The sequence below is a fragment of the Triturus cristatus genome, chromosome 4_1, assembly GCF_964204655.1.
Source record: "Triturus cristatus chromosome 4_1, aTriCri1.1, whole genome shotgun sequence".
Lineage (NCBI taxonomy): Eukaryota > Metazoa > Chordata > Amphibia > Caudata > Salamandridae > Triturus > Triturus cristatus.
This window is the reverse complement of record NC_140585.1, coordinates 124330649-124343482: the sequence shown is the minus strand read 5'-3', so window position 1 is coordinate 124343482 and position 12834 is coordinate 124330649. Positions and strand designations below refer to the sequence as shown.

Genomic DNA, 12834 nt, shown 5'->3' with positions numbered 1-12834 from the left:
CAATATGGTATGCAGACTCATCATTTTTTATTAAGGAAAACCTTTTCTGGAAATTCCTCTGCTCTTGTTTGCAAGGAACTTCACTTTTATACATCCTTCAGAGGAAAGAATGTCAAGTAAAATAAGACGAAATGAAAAAGGAAGTTGGGAAATTTTCATTTTGAGATTGCATAAGAAATCAAATTCCTCTCACGTGCTATAGAATACCTAAACACTTTTGATTAAACCACTTTAGTTGTTATAATGACACCAAATTTGAAAGCCATCTGTGATTTTTCTGTTCTTACTCTGCAACAACCATGGCAATTACAAGTTAAAATGTAAAATTTATGCAAATTTTAGAATGGAGAACGCGGTCATCGATCCCGCTACCTCTCGCATGCTAAGCGAGCGCCCTACCATTTGAGCTAATTCCCCTGCGTGCTCACTCAGCATCACATTTCAAAAGTAACGTTACTGCTGTCCACACTTTATTTCAAGTCTAATTGCCCATAACATGAGTGTTCAGTTCACTCCTAACTGATGCCTTAACTACACCTAGGGGATGTTTTACACTTCAGGTTGGCCTGTTTAGTACTTGAATAGGAGTGATATCACTGTGCGTTAACCTAGACTCAGGCCCTACCTAATCTTGGAGATACATTTCTCATGAATGAGTAACCAAGGGAGATACAATTTTTAGGAGTTAGTGCATGTCTAATGCAAGATTAATCACCATATTATGCGAGCCAATGCAATAATCCAGCAAAAAATACTCGTTTTCGCACAACTAGGGCTCCAACCTACGACCATGAGATTAAGAGTCTTATGCTCTACCGACCGAGCTAGCCGGGCTCCCACTTCAATATGGTATGCAGACTCATCATTTTTTATTAAGGAAAACCGTTTCTGGAAATTCCTCTGCTCTTGTTTGCAAGGAACTTCACTTTTATTCATCCTTCAGAGGAAAGAATGTCAAGTAAAATAAGACGAAATGAAAAAGGAAGTTGGGAAATTTTCATTTTGAGATTGCATAAGAAATCAAATTCCTCTCATGTGCTATAGAATACCTAAACACTTTTGATTAAACCACTTTAGTTGTTATAATGACATCAAATTTGAAAGCCATCTGTGATTTTTCTGTTCTTACTCTGCAATAACTATGGCAATTACAAGTTAAAATGTAAAATTTATGCAAATTTTAGAATGGAGAACGCGGTCATCGATCCCGCTACCTCTCGCATGCTAAGCGAGCGCCCTACCATTTGAGCTAATTCCCCTGCGTGCTCACTCAGCATCACATTTCAAAAGTAACGTTACTGCTGTCCACACTTTATTTCAAGTCTAATTGCCCATAACATGAGTGTTCAGTTCACTCCTAACTGATGCCTTAACTACACCTAGGGGATGTTTTACACTTCAGGTTGGCCTGTTTAGTACTTGAATAGGAGTGATATCACTGTGTGTTAACCTAGACTCAGGCCCTACCTAATTTTTGGAGATACATTTCTCATGAATGAGTAACCAAGGGAGATACAATTTTTAGGAGTTAGTGCATGTCTAATGCAAGATTAATCACCATATTATGCGAGCCAATGCAATAATCCAGCAAAAAATACTCGTTTTCGCACAACTAGGGCTCGAACCCACGACCATGAGATTAAGAGTCTGATGCTCTACCGACTGAGCTAGCCGGGCTCCCACTTCAATATGGTATGCAGACTCATCATTTTTTATTAAGGAAAACCGTTTCTGGAAATTCCTCTGCTCTTGTTTGCAAGGAACTTCACTTTTATTCATCCTTCAGAGGAAAGAATGTCAAGTAAAATAAGACGAAATGAAAAAGGAAGTTGGGAAATTTTCATTTTGAGATTGCATAAGAAATAAAATTCCTCTCACGTGCTATAGAATACCTAAACACTTTTGATTGAACCACTTTAGTTGTTATAATGACACCAAATTTGAAAGCCATCTGTGATTTTTCTGTTCTTACTCTGCAAGAACCATGGCAATTACAAGTTAAAATGTAAAATTTATGCAAATTTTAGAATGGAGAACGCGGTCATCGATCCCGCTACCTCTCGCATGCTAAGCGAGCGCCCTACCATTTGAGCTAATTCCCCTGCGTGCTCACTCAGCATCACATTTCAAAAGTAACGTTACTGCTGTCCACACTTTATTTCAAGTCTAATTGCCCATAACATGAGTGTTCAGTTCACTCCTAACTGATGCCTTAACTACACCTAGGGGATGTTTTACACTTCAGGTTGGCCTGTTTAGTACTTGAATAGGAGTGATATCACTGTATGTTAACCTAGACTCAGGCCCTACCTAATCTTGGAGATACATTTCTCATGAATGAGTAACCAAGGGAGATACAATTTTTAGGAGTTAGTGCATGTCTAATGCAATATTAATCACCATATTATGAGAGCCAATGCAATAATCCAGCAAAAAATACTCGTTTTTGTCCAACGTGGGGCTCGAACCCACGATCTTGAGATTAAGAGTCTCATGCGCTACCAACTGAGCTAGCCAGGCTCCCAATTCAATACAGTATGCAGACTCAACATTTTTTATTAAGGAAAACCGTTTCTGGATATTCCTCTGCTCTTGTTTGCAAGGAACTTCACTTTTATACATCCTTCAGAGGAAAAAATGTCAAGTAAAATAAGACAAAATGGAAGGTGTGAAATTTTCATTTTGAGATTGCATAAGAAATCAAATTCCTCTCACGTGCTCTAGAATACCTAAACACTTTTGATTAAACCACTTTAGTCGTTATAATGACACCAAATTTGAAAGCCATCTGTGATTTTTCTGTTCTTACTCTGCAACAACCGTGGCAATTACAAGTTAAAAAGTAAAATTTATGCAAATTTTAGAATGGAGAATGCGGGCATCGATCACGCTACCTTTTACATGCTAAGCGATCACCCTACTATTTGAGCTAATTCCCCTGCGTGCTCACTCAGCATCACATTTCAAAAGTAACGTTACTGCTGTCCACACTTTATTTCAAGTATAATTAACCATAACATGAGTGCTCCGTTCACTCCTAACTGATGCCTTAACTACACCTAGGGGATGTTTTACACTTCAGGTTGGCCTGTTTAGTACTTGAATAGGAGTGATATCACTGTATGTTAACCTAGACTCAGGCCCTACCTAATCTTGGAGATACATTTCTCATGAATGAGTAACCAAGGGAGATACAATTTTTAGGAGTTAGTGCATGTCTAATGCAAGATTAATCACCATATTATGAGAGCCAATGCAATCATCCAGCAAAAAATACTCGTTTTTGCCCAACGTGGGGCTCGAACCCACGACCCTGAGATTAAGAGTCTCATGCTCTACCGACTGAGCTAGCCGGGCTCCCACTTAAATATGTTATGCAGACTCATCATTTTTTATTAAGGAAAACTGTTTCTGGATATTCCTCTGCTCTTGTTTTGCAAGGAACTTCACTTTTATACATCCTTCAGAGGAAAGAATGTCAAGTAAAATAAGACGAAATGAAAATGGAAGGTGTGAAATTTTCATTTTGAGATTGCATAAGAAATCAAATTCCTCTCACGTGCTATAGAAGACCTAAACACTTTTGATTAAACCACTTTAGTTGTTATAATGACACCAAATTTAAAAGCCATCTGTGACTTTTCTGTTCTTACTCTGCAACAACCATGGCAATTACAAGTTAAAAAGTAAAATGTATGCAAATTTTAGAATGGAGAATGCGGGCATCGATCCCGCTACCTCTCGCATGCTAAGCGAGCGCTCTACCATTTGAGCTAATTCCCCTGTGTGCTCACTCAGCATCACATTTCAAAAGTAACGTTACTGCTGTCCACACTTTATTTTAAGTCTAATTGCCCATAACATGAGTGTTCAGTTCACTCCTAACTGATGCCTTAACTACACCTAGGGGATGTTTTACACTTCAGGTTGGCCTGTTTAGTACTTGAATAGGAGTGATATCACTGTATGTTAACCTAGACTCAGGCCCTACCTAATCTTGGAGATACATTTCTCATGAATGAGTAACCAAGGGAGATACAATTTTTAGGAGTTAGTGCATGTCTAATGCAAGATTAATCACCATATTATGCGAGCCAATGCAATAATCCAGCAAAAAATACTCGTTTTCGCACAACTAGGGCTCGAACCCACGACCATGAGATTAAGAGTCTTATGCTCTACCGACTGAGCTAGCCGGGCTCCCACTTCAATATGGTATGCAGACTCATCATGTTTTATTAAGGAAAACCTTTTCTGGAAATTCCTCTGCTCTTGTTTGCAAGGAACTTCACTTTTATACATCCTTCAGAGGAAAGAATGTCAAGTAAAATAAGACGAAATGAAAAAGGAAGTTGGGAAATTTTCATTTTGAGATTGCATAAGAAATCAAATTCCTCTCACGTGCTATAGAATACCTAAACACTTTTGATTAAACCACTTTAGTTGTTATAATGACACCAAATTTGAAAGCCATCTGTGATTTTTCTGTTCTTACTCTGCAACAACCATGGCAATTACAAGTTAAAATGTAAAATTTATGCAAATTTTAGAATGGAGAACGCGGTCATCGATCCCGCTACCTCTCGCATGCTAAGCGAGCGCCCTACCATTTGAGCTAATACCCCTGCGTGCTCACTCAGCATCACATTTCAAAAGTAACGTTACTGCTGTCCACACTTTATTTCAAGTCTAATTGCCCATAACATGAGTGTTCAGTTCACTCCTAACTGATGCCTTAACTACACCTAGGGGATGTTTTACACTTCAGGTTGGCCTGTTTAGTACTTGAATAGGAGTGATATCACTGTGCGTTAACCTAGACTCAGGCCCTACCTAATCTTGGAGATACATTTCTCATGAATGAGTAACCAAGGGAGATACAATTTTTAGGAGTTAGTGCATGTCTAATGCAAGATTAATCACCATATTATGCGAGCCAATGCAATAATCCAGCAAAAAATACTCGTTTTCGCACAACTAGGGCTCCAACGCACGACCATGAGATTAAGAGTCTTATGCTCTACCGACCGAGCTAGCCGGGCTCCCACTTCAATATGGTATGCAGACTCATCATTTTTTATTAAGGAAAACCGTTTCTGGAAATTCCTCTGCTCTTGTTTGCAAGGAACTTCACTTTTATTCATCCTTCAGAGGAAAGAATGTCAAGTAAAATAAGACGAAATGAAAAAGGAAGTTGGGAAATTTTCATTTTGAGATTGCATAAGAAATCAAATTCCTCTCATGTGCTATAGAATACCTAAACACTTTTGATTAAACCACTTTAGTTGTTATAATGACACCAAATTTGAAAGCCATCTGTGATTTTTCTGTTCTTACTCTGCAACAACTATTGCAATTACAAGTTAAAATGTAAAATTTATGCAAATTTTAGAATGGAGAACGCGGTCATCGATCCCGCTACCTCTCGCATGCTAAGCGAGCGCCCTACCATTTGAGCTAATTCCCCTGCGTGCTCACTCAGCATCACATTTCAAAAGTAACGTTACTGCTGTCCACACTTTATTTCAAGTCTAATTGCCCATAACATGAGTGTTCAGTTCACTCCTAACTGATGCCTTAACTACACCTAGGGGATGTTTTACACTTCAGGTTGGCCTGTTTAGTACTTGAATAGGAGTGATATCACTGTATGTTAACCTAGACTCAGGCCCTACCTAATCTTGGAGATACATTTCTCATGAATGAGTAACCAAGGGAGATACAATTTTTAGGAGTTAGTGCATGTCTAATGCAAGATTAATCACCATATTATGAGAGCCAATGCAATAATCCAGCAAAAAACACTCGTTTTTGTCCAACGTGGGGCTCGAACCCACGATCTTGAGATTAAGAGTCTCATGCGCTACCAACTGAGCTAGCCAGGCTCCCAATTCAATACAGTATGCAGACTCAACATTTTTTATTAAGGAAAACCGTTTCTGGATATTCCTCTGCTCTTGTTTGCAAGGAACTTCACTTTTATACATCCTTCAGAGGAAAAAATGTCAAGTAAAATAAGACAAAATGGAAGGTGTGAAATTTTCATTTTGAGATTGCATAAGAAATCAAATTCCTCTCACGTGCTCTAGAATACCTAAACACTTTTGATTAAACCACTTTAGTCGTTATAATGACACCAAATTTGAAAGCCATCTGTGATTTTTCTGTTCTTACTCTGCAACAACCGTGGCAATTACAAGTTAAAAAGTAAAATTTATGCAAATTTTAGAATGGAGAATGCGGGCATCGATCACGCTACCTTTTACATGCTAAGCGATCACCCTACTATTTGAGCTAATTCCCCTGCGTGCTCACTCAGCATCACATTTCAAAAGTAACGTTACTGCTGTCCACACTTTATTTCAAGTATAATTAACCATAACATGAGTGCTCCGTTCACTCCTAACTGATGCCTTAACTACACCTAGGGGATGTTTTACACTTCAGGTTGGCCTGTTTAGTACTTGAATAGGAGTGATATCACTGTATGTTAACCTAGACTCAGGCCCTACCTAATCTTGGAGATACATTTCTCATGAATGAGTAACCAAGGGAGATACAATTTTTAGGAGTTAGTGCATGTCTAATGCAAGATTAATCACCATATTATGAGAGCCAATGCAATCATCCAGCAAAAAATACTCGTTTTCGCCCAACGTGGGGCTCGAACCCACGACCCTGAGATTAAGAGTCTCATGCTCTACCGACTGAGCTAGCCGGGCTCCCACTTAAATATGTTATGCAGACTCATCATTTTTTATTAAGGAAAACTGTTTCTGGATATTCCTCTGCTCTTGTTTTGCAAGGAACTTCACTTTTATACATCCTTCAGAGGAAAGAATGTCAAGTAAAATAAGACGAAATGAAAATGGAAGGTGTGAAATTTTCATTTTGAGATTGCATAAGAAATCAAATTCCTCTCACGTGCTATAGAAGACCTAAACACTTTTGATTAAACCACTTTAGTTGTTATAATGACACCAAATTTAAAAGCCATCTGTGACTTTTCTGTTCTTACTCTGCAACAACCATGGCAATTACAAGTTAAAAAGTAAAATGTATGCAAATTTTAGAATGGAGAATGCGGGCATCGATCCCGCTACCTCTCGCATGCTAAGCGAGCGCTCTACCATTTGAGCTAATACCCCTGTGTGCTCACTCAGCATCACATTTCAAAAGTAACGTTACTGCTGTCCACACTTTATTTTAAGTCTAATTGCCCATAACATGAGTGTTCAGTTCACTCCTAACTGATGCCTTAACTACACCTAGGGGATGTTTTACACTTCAGGTTGGCATGTTTAGTACTTGAATAGGAGTGATATCACTGTATGTTAACCTAGACTCAGGCCCTACCTAATCTTGGAGATACATTTCTCATGAATGAGTAACCAAGGGAGATACAATTTTTAGGAGTTAGTGCATGTCTAATGCAAGAATAATCACCATATTATGAGAGCCAATGCAATCATCCAGCAAAAAATACTTATTTTCGCCCAACGTGAGGCTCGAACCCACGACCCTGAGATTAAGAGTCTCATGCTCTACAGACTGAGCTAGCCGGGCACCCACTTAAATATGGTATGCAGACTCATCATTTTTTATTAAGGAAAACTGTTTCTGGATATTCCACTGCTCTTGTTTTGCAAGGAACTTCACTTTTATACATCCTTCAGAGGAAAGAATGTCAAGTAAAATAAGACGAAATGAAAATGGAAGGTGTGAAATTTTCATTTTGAGATTGCATAAGAAATCAAATTCCTCTCACGTGCTATAGAATACCTAAACACTTTTGATTAGACCACTTTAGTTGTTATAATGACACCAAATTTGAAAGCCATCTGTGACTTTTCTGTTCTTACTCTGCAACAACCATGGCAATTACAAGTTAAAAAGTAAAATGTATGCAAATTTTAGAATGGAGAATGCGGGTATCGATCCCGCTACCTCTCGCATGCTAAGCGAGCGCTCTACCATTTGAGCTAATTCCCCTGCATGCTCACTTAGCATCACATTTCAAAAGTAACGTTACTGCTGTCCACACTTTATTTCAAGTCTAATTGCCCATAACATGAGTGTTCAGTTCACTCCTAACTGATGCCTTAACTACACCTAGGGGATGTTTTACACTTCAGGTTGGCCTGTTTAGTACTTGAATAGGAGTGATATCACTGTATGTTAATCTAGACTCAGGCCCTACCTAATCTTGGAGATACATTTCTCATGAATGAGTAACCAAGGGAGATACAATTTTTAGGAGTTAGTGCATGTCTAATGCAAGATTAATCACCATATTATGCGAGCCAATGCAATAATCCAGCAAAAAATACTCGTTTTCGCACAACTAGGGCTCGAACCAACGACCATGAGATTAAGAGTCTCATGCTCTACAGACTGAGCTAGCCGGGCTCCCACTTAAATATGTTATGCAGACTCATCATTTTTTATTAAGGAAAACTGTTTCTGGATATTCCTCTGCTCTTGTTTTGCAAGGAACTTCACTTTTATACATCCTTCAGAGGAAAGAATGTCAAGTAAAATAAGACGAAATGAAAATGGAAGGTGTGAAATTTTCATTTTGAGATTGCATAAGAAATCAAATTCCTCTCACGTGCTATAGAAGACCTAAACACTTTTGATTAAACCACTTTAGTTGTTATAATGACACCAAATTTAAAAGCCATCTGTGACTTTTCTGTTCTTACTCTGCAACAACCATGGCAATTACAAGTTAAAAAGTAAAATGTATGCAAATTTTAGAATGGAGAATGCGGGCATCGATCCCGCTACCTCTCGCATGCTAAGCGAGCGCTCTACCATTTGAGCTAATTCCCCTGTGTGCTCACTCAGCATCACATTTCAAAAGTAACGTTACTGCTGTCCACACTTTATTTTAAGTCTAATTGCCCATAACATGAGTGTTCAGTTCACTCCTAACTGATGCCTTAACTACACCTAGGGGATGTTTTACACTTCAGGTTGGCATGTTTAGTACTTGAATAGGAGTGATATCACTGTATGTTAACCTAGACTCAGGCCCTACCTAATCTTGGAGATACATTTCTCATGAATGAGTAACCAAGGGAGATACAATTTTTACTAGTTAGTGCATGTCTAATGCAAGATTAATCACCATATTATGCGAGCCAATGCAATAATCCAGCAAAAAATACTCGTTTTCACACAACTAGGGCTCGAACCCACGACCATGAGATTAAGAGTCTTATGCTCTACCGACTGAGCTAGCCGGGCTCCCACTTCAATATGGTATGCAGACTCATCATTTTTTATTAAGGAAAACCTTTTCTGGAAATTCCTCTGCTCTTGTTTGCAAGGAACTTCACTTTTATACATCCTTCAGAGGAAAGAATGTCAAGTAAAATAAGACGAAATGAAAAAGGAAGTTGGGAAATTTTCATTTTGAGATTGCATAAGAAATCAAATTCCTCTCACGTGCTATAGAATACCTAAACACTTTTGATTAAACCACTTTAGTTGTTATAATGACACCAAATTTGAAAGCCATCTGTGATTTTTCTGTTCTTACTCTGCAACAACCATGGCAATTACAAGTTAAAATGTAAAATTTATGCAAATTTTAGAATGGAGAACGCGGTCATCGATCCCGCTACCTCTCGCATGCTAAGCGAGCGCCCTACCATTTGAGCTAATTCCCCTGCGTGCTCACTCAGCATCACATTTCAAAAGTAACGTTACTGCTGTCCACACTTTATTTCAAGTCTAATTGCCCATAACATGAGTGTTCAGTTCACTCCTAACTGATGCCTTAACTACACCTAGGGGATGTTTTACACTTCAGGTTGGCCTGTTTAGTACTTGAATAGGAGTGATATCACTGTGCGTTAACCTAGACTCAGGCCCTACCTAATCTTGGAGATACATTTCTCATGAATGAGTAACCAAGGGAGATACAATTTTTAGGAGTTAGTGCATGTCTAATGCAAGATTAATCACCATATTATGCGAGCCAATGCAATAATCCAGCAAAAAATACTCGTTTTCGCACAACTAGGGCTCCAACCCACGACCATGAGATTAAGAGTCTTATGCTCTACCGACCGAGCTAGCCGGGCTCCCACTTCAATATGGTATGCAGACTCATCATTTTTTATTAAGGAAAACCGTTTCTGGAAATTCCTCTGCTCTTGTTTGCAAGGAACTTCACTTTTATTCATCCTTCAGAGGAAAGAATGTCAAGTAAAATAAGACGAAATGAAAAAGGAAGTTGGGAAATTTTCATTTTGAGATTGCATAAGAAATAAAATTCCTCTCACGTGCTATAGAATACCTAAACACTTTTGATTGAACCACTTTAGTTGTTATAATGACACCAAATTTGAAAGCCATCTGTGATTTTTCTGTTCTTACTCTGCAACAACCATGGCAATTACAAGTTAAAATGTAAAATTTATGCAAATTTTAGAATGGAGAACGCGGTCAACGATCCCGCTACCTCTCGCATGCTAAGCGAGCGCCCTACCATTTGAGCTAATTCCCCTGCGTGCTCACTCAGCATCTCATTTCAAAAGTAACGTTACTGCTGTCCACACTTTATTTCAAGTCTAATTGCCCATAACATGAGTGTTCAGTTCACTCCTAACTGATGCCTTAACTACACCTAGGGGATGTTTTACACTTCAGGTTGGCCTGTTTAGTACTTGAATAGGAGTGATATCACTGTATGTTAACCTAGACTCAGGCCCTACCTAATCTTGGAGATACATTTCTCATGAATGAGTAACCAAGGGAGATACAATTTTTAGGAGTTAGTGCATGTCTAATGCAAGATTAATCACCATATTATGCGAGCCAATGCAATAATCCAGCAAAAAATACTCGTTTTCGCACAACTAGGGCTCGAACCCACGACCATGAGATTAAGAGTCTTATGCTCTACCGACTGAGCTAGCCGGGCTCCCACTTCAATATGGTATGCAGACTCATCATTTTTTATTAAGGAAAACCTTTTCTGGAAATTCCTCTGCTCTTGTTTGCAAGGAACTTCACTTTTATACATCCTTCAGAGGAAAGAATGTCAAGTAAAATAAGACGAAATGAAAAAGGAAGTTGGGAAATTTTCATTTTGAGATTGCATAAGAAATCAAATTCCTCTCACGTGCTATAGAATACCTAAACACTTTTGATTAAACCACTTTAGTTGTTATAATGACACCAAATTTGAAAGCCATCTGTGATTTTTCTGTTCTTACTCTGCAACAACCATGGCAATTACAAGTTAAAATGTAAAATTTATGCAAATTTTAGAATGGAGAACGCGGTCATCGATCCCGCTACCTCTCGCATGCTAAGCGAGCGCCCTACCATTTGAGCTAATTCCCCTGCGTGCTCACTCAGCATCACATTTCAAAAGTAACGTTACTGCTGTCCACACTTTATTTCAAGTCTAATTGCCCATAACATGAGTGTTCAGTTCACTCCTAACTGATGCCTTAACTACACCTAGGGGATGTTTTACACTTCAGGTTGGCCTGTTTAGTACTTGAATAGGAGTGATATCACTGTGCGTTAACCTAGACTCAGGCCCTACCTAATCTTGGAGATACATTTCTCATGAATGAGTAACCAAGGGAGATACAATTTTTAGGAGTTAGTGCATGTCTAATGCAAGATTAATCACCATATTATGCGAGCCAATGCAATAATCCAGCAAAAAATACTCGTTTTCGCACAACTAGGGCTCCAACCCACGACCATGAGATTAAGAGTCTTATGCTCTACCGACCGAGCTAGCCGGGCTCCCACTTCAATATGGTATGCAGACTCATCATTTTTTATTAAGGAAAACCTTTTCTGGAAATTCCTCTGCTCTTGTTTGCAAGGAACTTCACTTTTATACATCCTTCAGAGGAAAGAATGTCAAGTAAAATAAGACGAAATGAAAAAGGAAGTTGGGAAATTTTCATTTTGAGATTGCATAAGAAATCAAATTCCTCTCACGTGCTATAGAATACCTAAACACTTTTGATTAAACCACTTTAGTTGTTATAATGACACCAAATTTGAAAGCCATCTGTGATTTTTCTGTTCTTACTCTGCAACAACCATGGCAATTACAAGTTAAAATGTAAAATTTATGCAAATTTTAGAATGGAGAACGCGGTCATCGATCCCGCTACCTCTCGCATGCTAAGCGAGCGCCCTACCATTTGAGCTAATTCCCCTGCGTGCTCACTCAGCATCACATTTCAAAAGTAACGTTACTGCTGTCCACACTTTATTTCAAGTCTAATTGCCCATAACATGAGTGTTCAGTTCACTCCTAACTGATGCCTTAACTACACCTAGGGGATGTTTTACACTTCAGGTTGGCCTGTTTAGTACTTGAATAGGAGTGATATCACTGTGCGTTAACCTAGACTCAGGCCCTACCTAATCTTGGAGATACATTTCTCATGAATGAGTAACCAAGGGAGATACAATTTTTAGGAGTTAGTGCATGTCTAATGCAAGATTAATCACCATATTATGCGAGCCAATGCAATAATCCAGCAAAAAATACTCGTTTTCGCACAACTAGGGCTCCAACCCACGACCATGAGATTAAGAGTCTTATGCTCTACCGACCGAGCTAGCCGGGCTCCCACTTCAATATGGTATGCAGACTCATCATTTTTTATTAAGGAAAACCGTTTCTGGAAATTCCTCTGCTCTTGTTTGCAAGGAACTTCACTTTTATTCATCCTTCAGAGGAAAGAATGTCAAGTAAAATAAGACGAAATGAAAAAGGAAGTTGGGAAATTTTCATTTTGAGATTGCATAAGAAATCAAATTCCTCTCATGTGCTATAGAATA

At 38.6% G+C, this 12834-nt stretch overlaps 5 non-coding genes across 5 annotated transcripts; all 5 read right to left on the bottom strand.

Moving 5' to 3' along the window:
• Nucleotides 1–3284: 3284 nt before the first annotated feature.
• On the bottom strand, nt 3285–3357 carry TRNAK-CUU (transfer RNA lysine (anticodon CUU)). The gene has a single exon. It is a non-coding gene; the product is annotated as a tRNA-Lys (tRNA).
• A 353-nt stretch (nt 3358–3710) lies between these two features.
• TRNAA-AGC (transfer RNA alanine (anticodon AGC)) lies at nt 3711–3783 on the bottom strand. Its single transcript has one exon. It is a non-coding gene; the product is annotated as a tRNA-Ala (tRNA).
• Nucleotides 3784–6649: 2866 nt separating this feature from the next.
• TRNAK-CUU (transfer RNA lysine (anticodon CUU)) lies at nt 6650–6722 on the bottom strand. Its single transcript has one exon. It is a non-coding gene; the product is annotated as a tRNA-Lys (tRNA).
• Nucleotides 6723–7919: 1197 nt separating this feature from the next.
• TRNAA-AGC (transfer RNA alanine (anticodon AGC)) lies at nt 7920–7992 on the bottom strand. Its single transcript has one exon. It is a non-coding gene; the product is annotated as a tRNA-Ala (tRNA).
• A 770-nt stretch (nt 7993–8762) lies between these two features.
• TRNAA-AGC (transfer RNA alanine (anticodon AGC)) lies at nt 8763–8835 on the bottom strand. Its single transcript has one exon. It is a non-coding gene; the product is annotated as a tRNA-Ala (tRNA).
• Between the last annotated feature and the right edge of the window lie 3999 nt (nt 8836–12834).